The sequence below is a fragment of the Pyrgilauda ruficollis genome, unplaced genomic scaffold (genome assembly GCF_017590135.1).
Source record: "Pyrgilauda ruficollis isolate IOZ18807 unplaced genomic scaffold, ASM1759013v1 scaffold1, whole genome shotgun sequence".
Classification (NCBI taxonomy): Eukaryota; Metazoa; Chordata; class Aves; order Passeriformes; family Passeridae; genus Pyrgilauda; species Pyrgilauda ruficollis.
In genome coordinates this window covers 614,751-629,917 of record NW_024508100.1, presented here as the reverse complement: position 1 = coordinate 629,917, position 15,167 = coordinate 614,751, and positions in this window count along the sequence as shown.

Genomic DNA, 15,167 nt, shown 5'->3' with positions numbered 1-15,167 from the left:
GGTGGCTATTTAGGGTGCATTCCTGCAGTGGGTTCTGTTACCTGATGTGATCCAGCCCACCCCCATTGCCTTTTGGGTTGTGCGTGGTGGGTAATGCACAGAGATTTACCATTAGCTCTGAATTATGGATTAACTTGGCCCTGGAGGAAACAAACCTTTCAAGAAAGAGCAACAGCAGCACTAAAATTAATGAGCAACAGAGGTAATGAAACACTAGTCCCATTCAGGAAAAAAAAAACCAAAAAAAAGCAATATAAATATAGTAAGAGAGTGCATCAGATTTAACTTAATTAACCTGTGGTTAATAGGTTAAATAATTAAGATTATTAAACTAACTAGAAAGAAATGATGTTTTGTTAAACCAACTCACCTTATTCCATGTTGTATAGAAAGTATTACTATTTATCAAGTTATTATAGTCAGTGTAGGATGGGGTTTATGATCTGACATAATTACTGATCTGAGAAATGTGACACAAAAAGAGGTGAAAATAATTAAGCAGGCAGCATAGAGGATGTGTGCTCTGGGTATTAAACCAAACAATTACAGCTAAAGTGATGAGGAAAAAATCAGCATAGCATAACCAGTGATAAAAATTAGCTGTGAGGAATATTAGTAAGCTGTAATATGTATTAATATCTTTGAAACATAAAGCCTGATCCATTTTTTAACTGTGTGGATTTAACAAAAAATGGTGTAATGACACTGTCCGTGGTCCAGCTGCACCTGGAAAGGAGGAGGAAAAGGAAAGATGTCCTCGTTTTCAAAGTAATTTTTCAAATTTATCCAGCCCTTTGAATCCTCAAAAATGTCTTTGCAGCCTTATTTCACTCAGTACATCGGCAGAAAGGTGATGCATTTCAGATTAAAGATGAACTTAAAGACCTAAAACTGATGGGTTTTTCTACTGAAAATTTGTGAAGTTGATTCATTTCCCCTTCCAGTAACTTTGATGGGAATTTTATCATCCCTGTAACTCCATAACCTTGGTAGCTGGGACCAGGAATTTTTTTTTTTTTTCATGAGACTTTCAAAAGTCATGAGACTTTTGTGTTTGTATTTTTACACCTACCAACACAAACACCTCTTACACTTCCTTAATGACACTTCTCGCCTTGTGGAATTCATGTCAGACCATCAACATTAAATGCAGTGAGCAAAACAGTAAAGGATCAGTCACTGGGTTTGACTACAGGAAATTACATAAACTATTTTTTTAGTGGAAACAGAAGACTTTGTACAAGAATGTCTGAGTGAAAGATAAAACCATCAATCATGTTGGAAAGCAAAATGCTTTTGATGATTTATGTTGTTTCTGGAAGTCAGTAACAGAAAGATGAAATTCAGCAGGAGGAAAAAAGTGACTATTAAGCCAGATACCTCAGATCTGTAAACCTCCCAACATGTCAATATCCAAGTTCCCTTGGGGATGTAGAGTTAGAAATATTCTTAATCACACTAAATTCAAAGTTCATTTCATGCTGTATTGTTAAAAATACGTGCACATGAATTTGGTAATGCAAAAAACCCCACAGAAGCTGAAGTGCCTGCTGACTGGAATGATCTTTTTTATTGTGCACCAAACTCTAAATTCCCTCGTGGTGGTCTTCCAGTGCAGGATTAATTAAAGAAAATACTACATCAAGTATCCTTTCCACTTATAAATGTCTCACAGGTTTGTGTAATCTCCTACTGAAGCTATTACTAGAATGCCTTACAGATCAAAATCTCTAATTAAACATTAATTCCCTTAAAACATTTTCAAAGCCTTCATTTCAGTAACTTGCAAGTTTTATTTGCCTGCCACAGCACGCTGTCTTCTTGTAATCAGTATTTAATAACCTGTACAGTTTAATCCCAGTGTAATGTATTTGGCAATGACAAATGAAATTGAAAAACCCTGCTGTAAATCTAGATGGTACACTGGGATGCTTTTCTTACTATTTTAATTTATTGCTGTGGAAAAAAAAAAAAAAAAGTCCTGCCTTCATTTGAACCCTTAAATAAGTATTATTTTTTGAAGAGGAGATTATAATTCTTTCCTTTACTTTTATATGTAACTTAATGAGGGTTGGACAGATCAGTGAAGAGTCAAATCCAACAGCTCATAAGTAATGTACCAAAACCTTGTCTAATTGAAGAGCAAGCAGATAATCACACTTTGTACTGAGAGGGTTTTCAGGGTATGATCCACTGCATATGAGCACCTTGGGCAAACTCAGCCTCTTTGCCACAGACCACCACTTTTTGGACAGGGTACTTGTAGGTTTCTCTGCAGGTCAACTGTGGGCTGTGGTTTATCATTTATGAAATGTTTCTTTCATCCTTATCTGAGAGCTCAAGCAGCATGTGCTGACCCTGGCTGGGCTTTAGGGGCTGCACTGAGGGTTCCTGCTCAGGCTCTGTGTTTTTCCTCTGGATTTGCTGCTGTGATAGCCCTGGCTATCAACAGCCTTTTCCAGCCTCCTTCCAGAGGCTGCCCAGCAGCCCAAGGCCATTTTTGCTCCCTCATCTGATCCTTGGAAGCTGCTCAAGGAGTTGCTTTGCTGTAATTCATATCTCTGATGCCCACAGATGCCCCATGGGCTTAATTTCCAGTTCCTGGGATGCTGTGCCTCACCAACACCATTGCCTCAGCACCAGCAAGGCTGGCCAAGAGCTTTTATCACTTTTAAAGCAAGTCAGCAAAAAACTTTTAGCAGGTTGAACAACCTCAGCTGTAGAATCATTAGAAAAAGAATCTCTGCTCATTGGATTGTACAGCTGGAGGTTTTGCCACATGTGACAGTCACAATCACATCAAAACATTACTCAGAGGTTCAGTGTCATTTAATCCATCCTGCCTGGGCAACTTCTTGCCTCTTCTGTTTTTCAACTAAATCAGTTTTGGGCATGTATAAAGGATAAAAAAAGTAGGATTGTTTTTTTAAAAACAGAAGGACATGTTTTTATGCTCCCAGGCAGGCAGGCAGGCACAGTTCCATGTTCCCTCTCCACAGCTGAGCTTGGCCTGTGTCAAGTTTTGAAGAGGAAAACCCATCTGGTTACTTAGCTGGGATTTTTTTTCCCCTGGAGTAAATCTAATACCTGAGCCTTAAAAATCATGGATGTTCTAGAGACAGTGAACTGAAAGTAAAGTTGATTACATCTCCCATATGCCAGGTCAGCAGGGTATATTTCATCCAAGCTCCTTTATCTCAAAGTGACATTTCTTCACTTCAAGTGCCCAGAATTCTGGACACCAGTCAGAGGATATTGTTCATTATTCCAGCCAGGACATGGCATATTGGAATTATTCTTTAAGGGCTCTCAGTACACCAACCCAACCACCCTTGTCCATGTGGGGCAATTCCACTGGCCAGATGTTAACTGGGAAAAGACAGGTCCAGGAGATTCCCAAGACACCTGGATGACAACTTGGCAGAGGGCCACGGGAGCTAATGTGGAGAGATGCCCTCTGTGCTTTGCTACTTGTTCCCAGAGAGGCTCTCATGGGTGAGGCGGTGATTGGTGGTTGTCTTGGCCACAACAACAATGAAAACACTGATTTTCAAATCTCTGGTGCTGCTGGAACCCATCAGGGTCCTGAGGTGGCTCACTGAGCACTGCTGGCAATCAGCATCTTCTATTGGCGTGTCCTCCTGCAGGAAAGGTGTTGGTTGCTTTGAGTCTCTGTGCAGTAACGAGGGACAACGACGATTCTCCAGAGCCCTTTGCAAATATAAAAAAAAATTTATTGACAACTGAACTATCCCAAATGAACTGAGTGTGGCAGTGGGCACTAATCATCCAGCCGCAGCTCCATGCAGGAGCACCAGAGCAGGGTGCACAGAGCCTGCAGAGCCCGCCTGGAGGGCTGCCTGTGGACACCCCGCAGGGCACCGAGGGTCCGGGCTGCCAGCTGGGTCCGTGAGGAACAGGGGGAGCAGCAGGGGCTGTCCGGGCCAGGGCTCTGTGTCCCTGCTGCTGGCACCTGCTCGTCTGAGGCAGAAGGAGTTGCTGCCTTTGCCTCCTCCTGGAGGGGGTCCCACAAGAGCTCCGGGTAGTCGGGGTTGACCCAGACTGTCTGGATTGTGATCTGTCGCCATTTTTCACGCGGGGGTATTTTTTTGCTGTTGTTTTCCCCTTGGGAAGGCTTGGGGATTCTGTTGACTTCCCCTTGGGAAAGCTCTTGTTCCGTGTGGTTTTCCCCTCGGCAGGGCTGGAGGGGATGGCAGACTTCCCTCTGTTCCTCCTCGCAGGCCCACGACCCCTCCTCGGGCTCTGGTGCTTCCAGCACTGAGCCAGGCTCGCTGAGGGTCTGGGCTGTCCCCTGGGCAGATGAGGGGCCTGGGAGAGAGCAGGGGCTCTGCAGGGGTGGGACATGGCTCTGTGCCCCTGCTGAGGACACCTGCTCGCCCAGGGCTGCTGCCTCTGCTGCCTCAGGAGGAGGATTTGGGCAGTGCTTCTCGTTCTGTGGCTGCCTGCGGTCCTCCTGGGGCTGCTTGAAGTCCATCTGTGGGACAGAGGAGGCATGGGGTGGAGGGGCTGTCTTGGCACAGCTCCAGCCCAGCCTTGTGCCATCACCAGCCTCTCTGTCCTGCCCCATCCTTTGTCGCTTCAGGCTCAGCAGCCCCTGGGTGGGCAGGGATTTGGGATTCACCTTCTCCCCGTTGGGTGTCTCTGTCATGCTTTCCTGCAGGAGTTCTCAGGCAGCTGCTGCCTCCTGAGAAAGGTGCTTTGGGGCAGTGGCATCTCAGGCCTCAGTGCCCCAAAAACCCCCCAGAGGTCACAGTGGCCTCTGGGCACAGCACGGCCCCTGTGTCACAAAGAGCCCTGGAACACGCCTCTGTCACAAAGGAACACCCCATGAACCATGGAAGCACCCAGAGCTGGCTGTGCCCAGCACAGGACAGCCCCTGCTCTCCCCTCCGAGCTGGTCTGATCCCACCCCTCCCACACAGCCCCACAGAGACCCTCACTCTGGACTCCTGGATCCCTCTGGATCAGGACTGACTTGGGCCTTTTTTATCTGCAAGCCTTGATGGGGGCAGCTCACGTAGGGGATCATTTCTACAGCTGTTCTCTGTTTTAATGCAGCTCTTCCACTCGGCTGCCTAAAAGTGGTGCAGTCACCAAGTGCCAAATGCGAGTTCTTGAAGTTTATTTCAGTCATCCACTTTGGGAACATTTTGGTCATAAAGGGGAAAATAAGCTTTGTTTGGTCAATGAATGCTTAGAAAACTCAAACTTCTATTGATAAATAATGCTCAGAGCTCCAAACTGAATATTCACTAAATGAGACAGAAAAAAAGCCTGATGCTTTCTCGCCTTCATTTGACTAATTTAAGAGAAATAGGTAAGATAAAACCAATGTGTGAGAGAGAATCCACACGTTGCTGTTACTCTGTGTTGGATGGCTGCCTTCCCCAAGAAAAATTCAGTGGAGAAATTCACGCCCTAAGGCCTGTATTTATTGCTTGAGGAGTAAGTGAGGTATTTCAGGGATGTCATTATTTACAGGATCAATATTGCTATTTAGCCAGATGGTTGGCCAAGCACAGACAAATACTGTCTGCCATAATTCGTTTATTTGTCTATTGATCCATCTCTGTGCTCATTTTGCTGATCAAACAGATGGATAGGGTAGGACCAGGAACAACTTATTCCTAGTTTTCCCACATCAGTAATAGGATTTATCTCACATAACTTCCCACTCAAAAGCTACATGAGCTTGGACAAACCTGGAGCCTTATGGAAAGAGCAAAATGGATTCACCCCATCTATTTTAGGCAGAACCCCTCATCTCCTGGGGGTGCCCACCCCAGACAAAGGCAACCCACATCCCCTCCTGCCTACAAGTCTCTCAACACCAGAGAACTATAATAACACTTTAGCAAAGTGTTGCATTGCTTAGAGCAGAAAATGTGATTCTAGGAGGGATGTGTAGAAGAAGAAAGGATGCCTACAAGATTTTCCTGAATTCAGAATATTCAGTGGAGGATGCAGAGAAATTTTTTCAGATCTGCTCAAGTACACAGAGTACCTCATGTTGGCCCAAGCTGTTGCTTACTTGCTAGGAAAAATGTGATCTTGTAAAAGGCTTCCACTGATCAGGGGTGACAACCCACGGTGAGGGTTCCTCACCTCCACACCCAGCAGGAACAGCTCCAGTGAAGTGGGTGGAGCTGATGAGCCAGAAATCACTGTCAGCTGCAGATGGAGTCCCAGATGGAGAGGAAAGATGTTTTGAAAGATTGAGTGAAATGCAGTTTTAAAAATCAAGGTGTTTCACAGAAAGATCCCTGATGGGACCCATTCACTGGGCTTGTTCTGTGCAGAGGTGTGATCAGGGGGAGGATATGGAGATTCATGTGCTGAAAAATTCCATGGAACCAGTGTGGGAGCGGGGGATGCTTTCTGGGAACCAGCCAGGTCACTGCAGAAACACGACAGGTGATTTTTGGAGAGTGAGATGAAGCCAAAACATTCAAATTTGTGTTGTTTATCTCCTCATCACAGGGATGGTGACAGTGGCTGTGCTGGAGATCGGGCTGTTTGCCAGTCACTCCCTACATCCAGGATCAGCCCTGTCATTGCCTTCATCACCCACAAAAGTCTGATTTAACACACTCAGGTGCCAGCAGCCAGGTTGCTAAAGAGAATTTCTGTGTTGTGACCAAACCTGACCGGCCATGGGGCTGTTTGTTTTTCAATACAGTTCCAAGAAGACAAAAGAGATGAGCATCTCAGTTTTCACCTGGCAGTAGTAGCTGTCACCCCTGCTGATAAACAGATGGTTTGAAATCATCCTGTTTTTCTGGAAACAGGCAAGGCCTCTCTGGACAAATATATGCAATGTAGCCCAAACAGTCAAAGCAAAACACACAAGGAACCTTTGGTGTCTTGAGGATGATCAGGGGCATCTCTGATACAGCCCCAAGCCCTGAGGATGGGTTGGTCCAATGGGCACAGCTTGGGAAGTTCACCAAAGGAAGGAAGGCTACCTGGGTCTCACAGGGTGCTTCCCAGGCTGACATGGGGCAGAGGAGGGGCTACATTTATCTATCTATATCTATATCTATATCTATATCTAATCTATATATCTATATCTATATCTATCATTTACATCTATACCTATAATTTATATCTAATCTATATAATCTATATCTATATATCTGTATCTATCTATATCTACATCAAAATCTAATCTATGTCTATATCATCTATATCTATATCTACACATATAATATATATATATATATCATCTATATCTATCTACAGTTATGATTAATGTTTTCATCTAGGATTTGTTAGATTGATTTAGAAAAAGCTGGGCTACATATTAAGGATGGGGGTGTGGTTGAAAATATTTCTCTTCTTCCTTTTCTTTCCTCTTTTCTCCCAGGCAAATTGTGGGCCAAGTTTCTCTTCCCTCCAGTCACAAAGGGAGCTGGCATCAGGCTGGGGTGATCTGTGATTTGGTGTCATCTCAAAAGAAAGCACCACTGAGTCCAGCAGAGAAGCTCATTTAGCAAAGCCTGTCAGCTTGAACAGACTCATTGCCCTCAGTTGGTTTTAGGCTGCATCTGAAGTCAGATGGACAAAGCATTGCTTTAAAGTGAGGAACAGGAATTTGACTAAAGCCACTGTAATAATTAATCTTGTGATGGGCAAGTCATGCAGATTAGGTGAGTGTAGGCAGGCTGGGAACCTCTGCCCAGGCCTGAGGCAGTTCACACACCTTTGTGCCACTCTGGGTTCCTGTTACAGTGGAGAGATGTGGGTCCTAACCCATGGTCCAGCCCTGCTCTGTGGTTCACCTCCTCTGCAGTCCACCCCAACGTGGAGGAAGCACAGCCAGAACGAGCCATTTAAAACCTCACCTTTCAAATATTTCTCACAGGTAAATCTAATAAAAATCATATTTTCTCACATGCAGGTGTATGAGTGGTGCTTCACTGTGGTCTCCTACAGGACCTGCGCTTGTCTCATTCAAAACCTGTCAATAATCCCAGTGAATTTAAACACTGAAACTATTTCAGTTTGAGGGTAAATGTGCCTGGGTGTTTCAGTGGAGTGTGAGAGCAGACAGCTAACACTCCTCTGTGGTACCCACTGTGGTGCAGCCAAGCAGAAACCCCACTGAGCTGAAAAATGCCCCTTGCTCAGGAAAAGCAGGCTCCTGCCTGTGCTTCCAATGCGCTGTGATGGGACATCTCCCAGAGAGATGGGAGCACCTCCAGTGGGTTCCTCTGGAACCCACTGCAGGTCTGACTCAAAGCTCTCTCAAGGTAAAAGTGCCATTTATTTTCTGTGGCATTTTAAATCTGCTTTCCCATTAAATGCACTCAGCTTTTAGAGAAGGACAGTTGGGATATGAACTGATTTAGCTGAAGTTCCTGGACTTTCCCATTTCATGTCCATTTTAGGGATGAAGTTAAACCAGGTTCTTCACAGAATCACAGAACAAGCTGAGTTGGAAGGGACCCCCAAGGATCACCCAGTCCAGCTCCTGGCCCTGCACAGCACCATCCCCAGGAGTCACAGCCTGTGCCCCAGAGCATTGTCCAAACACTCCCGGAGCTCTGCCAGGCTGCTGCTGTGAGCACTGCCCTGGGGAGCCTGTTCAGTGCCAGCCACCCTCGGGGGGAAGAGCCTTTTCCTGATATCCAATACAAACCTCTCCTGACACAGCTTCAGGCCATTCCTTGGGTCCTGTCCCCTGGCACAGAGCAGAGATCAATGCCTGCCCTTCATTTTCCCCTCACAAAGAAGTTTTTTCACAATTCAGCACAGTGAGAACACCCCCATCAAGATGTTCACTGCTTCTTGTAAGGTGCTGTTGTTCTGACAATCACTTTTGCTTTCTTTTTCTTTTTACTTTTTTATTGGTTTTTCCTGACACAGTTTTTGATTTTTTGGTTTTTTTTTTTCCTTTTTTTTTTTTTTTTTTTTGGGGGGGGGGGTTGTTTTTTCACCTTCAGGGAATGCTTTAACAGCAATTTCACAGGAATTCAGTTTTGGTTTTGTTTGCAATAATTGTTGTCACTGGAGTGAAAAAAGAATCCACAGGAGCAATTACTGGTCATGAGAGAGTGAATAAATGAATTCATTATCTTCAGCTTTGCTATTATTTTCATGCACATAATGGTGGCACAGGCTGGTGCACTGACTACAGTGTGTTTAGGGGAGGGAGAAAAATTCTCTAAAAGCCTGTGGGAGATAATTAGTTTGAACCTCCCCCTGAAAACAGTGTATTTTTCTTTTGTAGCAACCTCAGTGCCAAGACCTGAGGATGAACAGGTTCCTATGGATGACACCAGCAGAGACAGAAATCAGATTGCCTTGGGAACAGAGGAAGAATATTCCTCTCTGACCTTCACATGGGCTGAAGCAACTGTGCTTGCTCCTTCACCTTCCAATCATTTGCCTCTCTGCCACGAGCTGCTAAAATAGGGCAGAGATACAGCCAGCCTCTGTGGCAGTTTGGCATCTAAAATTAGCTCCTGCAACAGAAAACACCTCGAGTTTGGCCTCATTAAGTTCAGTTGATGTTATTGCTATTTCTTCACTATTTCAGTAGGAGGAGGTGGGTGGCTGCTTGTGTGTTCCAGGACCATCAAGCATCAACAGCCACAGTGACAACACAAATGCCATATGCCATACCCAGGGAAAGTGCAGGGAAGTTACTGCTAGCACTGAAATTATCAGAATTAAGGCAAAAATAATATCCTGTGGTCACTTTGCTTTCCTGCCTCCAGCACAGTGTTTTGTGTTCCACATCAACTTCTTCTCCACAGCTTTTTGCTGTAGTTTCAAAGGGTCAGGGTGGTCCTGCACACGAATTTCCTTCATATTGAACGAACTGCAGAGCCTTTTTGTGCCCAAAATCAGACGATTTGAGAAACACGTGATTTTTTTTTTTTTTTTTAAGAAAAGTGTGTCCTAAAGCACCCTGCACTTCCTGAGGACAAAACCTTGGTTTTGCTTAGTTTGTATTTTGCTCCTCAGTTAAACCTGCAAAAGTTGTTCTCAGCCCAGGCAGTTCAGGAGGGAGCAGTCAAACAGTGAAGCAGTTGTGACATCTAGTGGTGTTTGTGGCTGTTACAATGCACGGAAAAATCCGGGAATCGTGGAATGGTTTGGGTTGGAAAGGACCTGAAAGATCACCTGGTTCAAACCCCTGCCATGGGCAGCAACACCTTCCACTAGACCAGGCTGGTCAGAGCCTCATCCTTAAACAATTCCAGGGATGGGGCAGCCACAGCTTCTCTGGCCAATGAAAAATATATACTAAATAATATTAAAAATGAAAAATAGGTATACTTAGTGAAAACTGATTTTGTGCTTCAAAGGATAAATAATCAGAGGGATCTCACAAAGGTCACCAGGTCTCAAGTGCTGGCACTGCAGTGCCTTCACCACTGCTGCTCCAACTTTAACTGCAAGGATGTGAAATGAGGATTAGCCCCTGTGGATTTAGTTTAGACATTTGTACACATTTTGTAGACGTTCAAGAACTAGTTCTGAAGCAAAGGATTTCAGTAGAACATTAACTTGGTCCTGCAGAACTTTGCACACTGACATTGCTCTGTCAGCAAAATTTCTGCAATTTCTGCAAAATTAAAAACCTCAAATAAAACTCTTCCTTTTAGAAAGAATCTGGGTTCTTTTAATGTTTTCAGTTACTTTTACAAGGACAAAGCTGGCCTCAGTGTAACAACGAATTTGAGCAAAATTAATTTTTTCTTTAGGTGAAGACAAATCTTGACATGGAATAAACCTATATTCATATTTTATTCTGGAGGCTGTTAAACCTCCAGAGAAATGGTGGACTCAAGAGAACTTCTACTCTTCATCAATCCCACAGTGCCTGAAAAGAAAAGCAATTTTAGTGCAGAAAAAAACCCAACAGATGTGTTTGTGAAGCTGCTGTGGCCAGCTCTGGGATTTCTAGACTGCACATGACCTGTCTGACCACTGAAATTGAGCTGATGGCATCCAATAAAAGGGAGTAAAAATGTGTAATTTGTCAGCTCAGCATTTCTTAAGGCATTGACATATATTCAGATTGGGCAGGGCTCTGAGAAACTTGGTCTAGTGCAAGATGTCCCTGCTCATGACAGGAAATTGGCCTAGAGGACCTTTACATGTTCCTTCCAACCCAAGGCATTCTATGGCTTGATGATGCAGAATTAAATAAGAGTTGCAGCTGAGCTTCTCTTTGTGCTTTTGTGTGTGTGTGTCCAGGAGAGATGGGTGAACATCACTAGAACTAAGGGAATAGGCCCAGGAGACTGCTGGAGGGAGAAGTTTGTCACCTGGGGATAGGAAAAGCCACCAGTTCCTGCTGCAGGACCCCAGAGCCCTGCTCTGCCCAGCCCAGTTGTTCTGCAGTGGCCCGACCAATCTGCCTGTGAAATAGCTGATGACAATGATGGGGGAACAGGGCAAAAGGGAAGGAGCTGGATTTATTGCTCTCCCTGGTGAAGGTGAACACATTGTTCCATGTGTTTGTGACATCTGGGGACACCAGACCAGATCTGATCTGATCTGTTGTAGGCTGTGCTATATTTAGCCAGGTTGAGACCTTCCTCTTGGCTGTGGCTTTTGGGTGCTCTTAGTCCTTACCACTCTCTTATTTTCTGATGCTGATGTTCAGAGTTATGTCTTTCTTAAACCCCACAGGGGTAAAAAAGATCACTGCTCCATGTCATTGCTCCATGACTAATTATGCAGAGACACATGAACCACAGCATTTCTGGGATGCTGAGGTCAAAAGAAATGTTCCTATTTCCACTGCTGCAGTTCTGGCTCTTAGATGTCAGGGTTTTATCAGCTTTCAGCTTAACTCCTGCTGAGATGCACCCCACAATCCAGAAACCTTAAAAATCAATGTGGCCTCCAGGGAAGAAGACGAGTTTATTTATCACACAGGGATTCATTGGTATTCAATGGAGTCTTTTTCAGGGCAAAGAATTACGATTGGAACGAAATGGTCTTTAAGGTCTCTTCCCACCCAAACCATTCCATGATTCTACGAAAAATTAACAGCCAAACTCAATTCCTGACAACATGGAGGCAAGTCACGGCCAGAGGCTTTTCTGGCATAAGCATTTCAAGGAACTTGCATACCATTTTGCTCCTGCTTCTCTCTGTGTGGCAGAGGCTTTGCAGGATCCTGTATCCTGCTCCAACACTAGGAAAAGCCCATGCAGGGTATCTGAGAACAGAATTTGTCCAAATCTGCTGTTTTCCCTTTATGAACCCCTCCCATCTTCAGGTCTGCTTCACTCCTTGTTACCATTAGTGCAACCTGATGATCTGGAAGTGCAGGTCTGCAGGATGTGACCTTTCCCAGCTCTGTGGGGCAGCCCCAGGTCTGACACCCGTGTTTTCAATAAACCAGATCGCTGTGCCTGGCTGCCCTGTCTCCAGGAGGGACAAAGGCAGTGGGAGGTGTATGGCTGCAGCCCAGTGAACTGCTGCAAAACCCCATCAAATGTCAAGCTGTTCTCTAAGACCGGGAGCTGCTGAAGCATTTCTGGCAAAATTTACTGAATAAAATGACTAAGCTCTGATAAGCCCCTGATATGTGACAGAGCCAGACTTGGTTCAAATCACAGAGCAAAGGGAATAAAAAACCCACTATTTAGATGAAAATCACAAGTCTTTGGCAGCATCTTCCTTCCAGGAGAAATCCAAGCCATGATGGACCTGAAAGGATCATTTTGAGGCCAGCAGGCTGCAGGTGTCCATCCTCAGGACTTGCCACTGAAGTGCTTCTGATGTTGATGTTGTGACCACAGTTGGTGCCAAGCTGAAATGTGATCTCCTGTTTGTGAAGTACTGTAGAAATGTCAGCCTCTTCAGAAACACCAAGACACAGCTTAGGGGATGAGGGGTAGTGTTTGTGTGCTTCTTTATTTTCATATGGCATTAATAATACTGAGCCCTCCACAGTAACTATACTAATAGTAGCACAAACATTTGCAGGATTTTTCAGAAGCAAAATATAGAATTTGTTTGCTGAAAGCATAATGGGGACTGTACAGAAAAAGAGCAAGCTGGATGATTCTTGCTCCACCTACACCTTTGCTGCCGTAACTCTCCACTGCTCCTTATCTCTGCTCTCTGGAGTTACAGAAGTCCCAGCAAAGTTAATTACTAACTAATTCCTTAGCAGATGCTCTCAGCCATAGCTCTGTTACTGAAAACCACAGGCTCCAAGTTAAAAATAAAGCAGGTTAAAGCACAAGTGTGGCTAATCCCTCCAGAGGGAATCCTCAGCTCTGATTTTCTCTATGCTCTTTTTGAAGGAAAGGAGAGCAGTGGTCCAGCTCCTCCCAGTCACTTTCCCAGGGCTGAGATGCTGGGATTATTTTTACTTACAGCCTATAAATTTAAGTATAGAAATCCACAAACTCATCTGTTTTTAGAAGGGTCAGCTCCTCTTAGCTGCTGGAAGCTGGATAGATGTGAGCCAGGGTTTAGCTTCACACTTGGGTTCCTGCCTTGATTCCAGGGAGATGGTGGGGGATAACCAATTTGTTTGCACATCCTTAAGTTCCAATGATAGGAGGTGATGATGCCACTACAGCTAACAAACCTCCTGAGGATTTCAAGCTGCTGGGTTGTTTTATTGAGGGTAAGATAAGACATACCTCAGATCAGACGTCAGCAGCAATCAGACATCAGCTGATGCCAGAAATGTAGATCCAGAGTAATCACTGAGGTGAGTAAGGGCAAAACCAGCTCAAGAACTTGTCCCTGGTTTAGCAATTCCCTAAATACAGGCTTTCCCTCCAAGGAAAGGAAAGGTTTGGCCTTCCTGCCAAACCTTCCCTATTGGAACCTGCATTTGTCAATGGGATGTCTTTTAGCTCTGGCCAACACCAGGAGACAAACCTGCTTTGGGTTCTGAATGGGAAATCAGGGGTATATTTGATGCTGTTAAATACCTGCCCACAGAGTCCACTTTGTGGTTGTGCCCACTGTGTAGTTTGTACAGATGCCAGGCTGAACACAACCTGAAGTTTTTTAATATGTCTGAGTTTATTGTACGGATCGAGTGTGTGACTCCTGCCACAGAATTACAGAATGGCTTGGCTTGGAAGGGACATTAAAAACCACCCAGGTCCAATCCCCTGCCATGGGTGGGGACACCTCCCACTAGGCCAGGCTGCTCAGAGCCCCAGCAAGTCTGGTCTCAAACACTTCCAGGGATGGGGAATTCACAGCTTTTCTGGGCAACAAGATTATCCTGAAGGATTTCTGCCTGGTGGGAAGTTCACCACAATGTTTGTGGCATAAGGAAGGGGCAAACATCCTAGGAGTCCTTTGGCCACTAGAACTGGCTCTGACCTGAGCTTTGTGAGGCAGCCCCTGTCACTGCTACCTGAGTGTTGATAATTGCTGCATTGTTTCTCCCTGGGCTGAATGGTTTCTTTTTAGGCAGTTGAATAAATCAGCAAAATTAATGTTGGTTGGACAGAGTGTTCTCTGACAGGAACCAAACCACTGCATTAAAAAAAAATTGAAAATAAGTTTATTTTTCCTCAATTCCATGTATGTCTGGCCAATTAACATATTGTACAGCTCGTTTCTATACCCTGAAACTTCAACAGTTAGAGTGATGATGCCTTGCATTGATGTTAATTACAGACTCAAAAGACTCCATACACAGGAAGGTTTGAATGAAAAGGACTGAAGAGATGTTTCTGCTACTGAGGTTTAAAAAAACCAAGCCATCAAACCAACAACCCCTACCCTCATCTTACATGATCCTATTAAAAACACTGAAAAAGTGAAATGTTTCTGTATACAGAATGATGATGCATTGGCAGCTAACTCAAATTCTGTAATCTCCACAAGAGTCTTAGTGAAAGCCTCAAGGAAAAATTGATTTGGAAATGGATCCAGGTATAAATCTTTTAGTAGTAAGGGAGTTCTTTATAAAATCAGTGCATGTGTGTCCACCTAATGGGGTACCTCATGAGAAGCTTAACATTTGGATGCTTCATTTATTACAGCCTCCTTCCAGACTCAGTTTTAGGGACACAATTAATTAATAAATCAGGAAGAAACCAGAGCATGACTTTGCTTGTTTATTTTTGCTCCAAAGCAATACTTTCTCTCTTCTCAACCACTCCCACAGCCCTCCCCACCCCATCTATGCCCAAAAA